This window comes from Dysidea avara, chromosome 11 (genome assembly GCF_963678975.1).
Source record: "Dysidea avara chromosome 11, odDysAvar1.4, whole genome shotgun sequence".
NCBI lineage: Eukaryota > Metazoa > Porifera > Demospongiae > Dictyoceratida > Dysideidae > Dysidea > Dysidea avara.
In genome coordinates this window covers 23,837,794-23,842,694 of record NC_089282.1, presented here as the reverse complement: position 1 = coordinate 23,842,694, position 4,901 = coordinate 23,837,794, and the positions used below count along the sequence as shown (strand labels likewise).

The 4,901-nt window shown below is 38.7% G+C and overlaps 1 long non-coding RNA gene across 2 annotated transcripts; it reads right to left on the bottom strand.

Moving 5' to 3' along the window:
* Nucleotides 1-411: 411 nt before the first annotated feature.
* On the bottom strand, nucleotides 412-2,380 carry LOC136238816 (uncharacterized). Of its 2 annotated transcripts, XR_010693206.1 has the most exons (6): nucleotides 2,144-2,380; nucleotides 1,818-2,095; nucleotides 1,475-1,773; nucleotides 1,233-1,415; nucleotides 1,089-1,178; nucleotides 412-692 (listed from the first exon to the last, which is right to left on the bottom strand). It is a non-coding gene; the product is annotated as an uncharacterized lncRNA (long non-coding RNA). The 2 variants fall into 2 exon arrangements; XR_010693205.1 differs by having other exon boundaries at nucleotides 1,475-2,095.
* Nucleotides 2,381-4,901: the final 2,521 nt, after the last annotated feature.

Sequence of the window (4,901 nt, the reverse complement as noted above, 5' to 3'; positions counted from 1 at the left end):
CCCCACCCTCACACCCTATTAGTACCGCCTGTGATATTCTATTACCCGCTCGAAAAAAGCTGCTCAAAACAGGGCAAATTTTGGGTATCAGAAATGTATACACCCACTCAGTGATAGCTAGTGAACAGATGAACAATTGGTGCAAATTTTGTTTGCACAGCTGTAGGCACTGGGAAGTTATTACACAATGATTCCTTAAAATCGCCATATCTCCTAACAAAGCTTTGTGCGTCGAAGCCTTGTTTTGTCAAATTCAGTCACAATTGTTGTCAGGCTCCCCCTTAGGGTGTCCCAGTACACCCTTAAAGGAGTTTCAGTAACACTCACCAATGGTGTTCCAATAAACTTTAAGGTGGTATACATAACACCCCTAGGTGTTTCAATAACGTCTTTAGCAGTGTTCAGTAGTCTTACAATTTTATTAGGGTGATATTAAAAGTACAAGCATTATACATAATGTATAAACTTAATTTCATAAGAGTTTATTGTTCTATACATATTTTCTCCAGATTGGAATAACAGTCTCCAGTTGCAACAGCTACTCATCTTTGAGATTAAACACTTAGTACTGGAATGGAACTAGTGATGGAAGACTCAGCTACCCTCATCTTCAGGATCGCGTCCGGTAATAACCAGAAATGGTTCTGACTGACAATTCGAAACTGCACAGAGTCTACATCAACATCACGTCACTGCAAATAAAAGAATAAAAATATATAACATATAACAAGCATGACAATAGGTACATATTTCAAGGAACTATAGTCTTGGCTGTATACTGCACAATACAAAATTTTGGTGATTTTACTCGAGAAGGAATTTGGTGGATAATATATTGGCGAATAGTTGTGTCATATTGCATTTTTGGCGAATCAAAATCATTTTACCAAATTAGCCAAAATTTTCTCCCACCGTACAGTAAGTAGTAATGGACTATTATGTTTTGGATGCCAAGAAGCACTACAGCCTATCTAGAGTTGTGAATTTATATGCTAATATGTAATTAATGCTTCATGCAGTGAAACTATTAGAGGTTTTATATGTCAACCAAACATAACTTTGTGAATGTACACTACAGGTAAACATACCTCAAAATGTTTAAGTAAAACACTATCCTTGCAAACCATCTTGGATGTAACAGATGACAAATCAGCTTCCAAATACACTATCACTAACATCTGAGAAAAATAAGACCTTGTTACATACATTCAGTATTCTTAATTGTTACTTACCATCTGGGTGGACAAAAATCATTAGCTACATTCACCAAGAAGTCCCAATAGCTTCTTAAATTATGGCCTGGTCTTACACTAAAATGTTGACATCAATTTTGTTCTCCACATAGGCCAGTTGATAAAAATGAAGTCCTTTATATTGTCGTCAATTGGAACAGTTGCTTTAAACTTGTTTTGTATCTATATGCCAAAAGAAAACATAATTTTCAAACTATAACAAACTATTATGGTACACTTACCCAAGTACTTGAGTGCAAAGAGGGGAATTTTGATCAACGACCTCTGACAAAAGTGGACATTCAGTCACTATTAAAGCCAGGCGTTCAGTAGGGTTAAATCCACTTTTCTTCGAATTGTACAGTTCCTTTGCCACCCTCTTTTAATAGTCACCCTTCATGGACTGAATAGCGTCATCATACTCAGCCAAAAGAAATTTCCAATCCATTGTCGTTGGACTCCATTCTCAAGTTTTTTAGTTGGTTCATTACTGATACTTTGATCAATTTGTTTGCTACACCCTCCTCTGAATTCTTAATTTCTAAAATAAACCAGTATATCAAGGTTTTACACTTAACAACATACTGACACAAGTCCACTGTCCATTGTCATCCAGGACCTAGCTGGGTGCCGCTTTTGAACCAGCTTCTGGCACACCACATTGTAAACCTCTGACTTTGGATGTGCAATGATGCATGTTCTTGGCATCTGAGCTATCTCCTGTCTGCCCTGCCAGTTGTCAAACCAGTGGAAATGGCCTCTAACATTGTCACGAGAACGTATAAAGTTCTACTGAAGATACCAGTCTCATTACGCTGTTCAGAAGTGAACACTTCTAATCGTCGCCAGTTCTTTCTTCACAGCTATAGATCATGTATTATTCACGTCAAAGTTGCCAGGCCGTTACTCACCTTTTCCCACTCTGGGCGCCCAAGCACTGACAGCCGCTGCAGCCGGGTACAAATCGTCTTCCACATTCCCGCCGTCAATGCTGTTAAATTTTGGTACATTTCTTTACTATCGAAAGTTGCTCGCACGTTATCGTCTCAACTGCTTCTTTCGGTGGCCATATTACTGATATTGTGCACCTGGTCTCGCACCTGGTACACGCTATATAGTGCGCACTGCCGTTCAAAAGCTGGGCATTCAATGGAACACAATTGGAAATTGGATCGTCAAGTCATCACTTATTTCTTGGTATATTTTGACGTCCTGGAAGGTATGCGTGTATATAAATGCCTAGGACTGCAGGGAGTGTAGCTCAGTATCTGCTTGAATTGTCCATTGGCCTTGTCACAATCAACTTTCATTAGGTGAACATGTGTTGACATCCATTAGTTCTTGCAATTTTAAAGGTCGGATCAAGTGTATGAAAAATCTTGATAGCTAAGCTTGATGTATAAATCGGACTCACAAACTGGCATTTTGAATCACGTCACAGTGTATGATGATGACCACAAGGCTACCCGCCGGCATCACAAAGGAAAATTGCCTTCCATTTTGAACATGATATGGAGTCTCTTAATGATATTATTACATGACCAGCTGACGACTGGAGTGATTGAAAAGATGTTGGATTATGAAGTAGCATTTAATGTGTAGCCTTGTATCAACACTGACATTACCATGCTTATATAATGGATTGCAATCCTATGGCTGACAAATTAGTACGGCACACAGAATTATTTACTGTATCGACTGCACGTACATTCATGCTCATATCTGTGACCTCTGCCTTTTGCACAGTGTACAATTTATATTTTAGATGTCTATAATTGTACGGAATTGAATTATTATTAATGCACACTGAAATCAAATATACAGAATGTACAAACACTATTAGTACTTGTAAAAGCAGTTATTGACATGTACAATCTAGCAAGCTACAGTACGTTGATGGATTGAGTGTGGATATAGTATTGCTGATCTGTTCGTATGCATGCTGAGCTCAGTGTAACATTGTTTGGGCTTCACTGTTGCACTTAACTAAATCAGCAACACTGCATGAGCTTATAATCCTATAGCATCACTGTATGGTGTGTAGACTCATTCCTACATAAAAAGAAATTCATTTCAAATGTATCAGTATAGAGTGTACAATAACACCTTTAATACACCCCAAAGGTGCTTCACTACACCTATTACAATCCAATAACATTATAGGCGTAATATAACACCCCTGGGTGTATATGTACACTTTTAAAGGTGTAGGTGTTCCATAAACACCTTTGTCAGGGTGTAACTGAACACCTCTGTTTTAACAGTGCAACCACAACAAAAATTCGATGAATCCATGCATCTCATCACTGGTCGTCTGAACATTCTGAAAGTGATACCTCACTCAATCAACCATGTATTCTGTTTATTAGACTGAATAAAGTCATGATTACCTAAACAATCACTTAATTAATGTTTTATAATTATCCTATTCCATTTTCCTGGAGGTTTCACTGATAAAATGCAATTTCAGCAATGATAGCAGCTAGCCAAGCTGCAAGTTGATTCAGAAAGCATTCCATTCTGTAAAATAGACCCCATCCACAATTCAACTCAGTACTCAGGCTGAGATATCTGACAATAGTCCACTACTCTGTTAATGAATCATTGATGTTCACACAATATAGCCTCCTTGAGGTATCTGAATGTTTGCTCCTCACACACTGCACAAAATTCCTTTAGATTCTACTTAGGCTGAGTTGATTCAGCTTGTCACCATACTTGTTTCCTTTGTAGTGTAGCTATACACATACTGATTTATGCCGATTAGAAAGGCTGGGCCTCAGACTGTACATTCTAAAGTCAAGTAAGTAAAAATAACTCACATACTAGTAAAAACAAGTCATGCATTAAGTTCCCTACTTGATATATCCGAAGATGAACACACTGAGTCAGCTATTCCCACAATTAGTACTTCGTTACTAATGACAACCAACAAGAACCCACAATCGATCCTTAAATTCGTTTTATCTTTCTTGGGGTACGTTTGATTACCTGCTGGAAGTGCCACTGATAACTTGTACAGCAATGGTAAGTGCAAGCTTCAATCTGAGAACGCATTCCGTTCCGCAGTTTAGTCCATCATTCCGTTCCGTTCCGTTCCGTTCCGTAGAATAGACCCCACCGATCTTTACCACTATAGTCATCAGCAGTGAAATGTCCTGAACATACTTTTGTGTTCCTATTGATGACAAAATTGGTACCAGAATCTCGTCGAATATTTGAAATCCAGCGCTGTGCCCTTGCCTTTTCTGTTACAATACTTGGGAAAGAATGAAATGAGATACGAGGTAATCCAAAACATGCTCTTTCTGTGTTTTCAGCAGATGAATGGCGGCACAAAGACACACAGCAATACTGACCCCGCCACAATTCATCACTACACGACTTTCTCGAACTGCCTTTATCAGTTTGCGATGAAATAGCTGAAGTACTCGCAAGTAATTCGTTGATATCTCCCCCAATTCTGCTGTCTCCGGATGCCATTGCACAGTCTCTGTGAAGAACCAGCTAAAATTAATCAGAATCGGCAAAAAGTAGCATCGCTATATTCGGAAACAAGTGCCAAAACATCTTTTTTGCTTACCTTAGCAGTGAATCGATTTTATCCAGCTATTAAGGTGAGGGGTCCGCAACGCAACCTGAATCTCGTACACCTTGTGCCTGAATCTT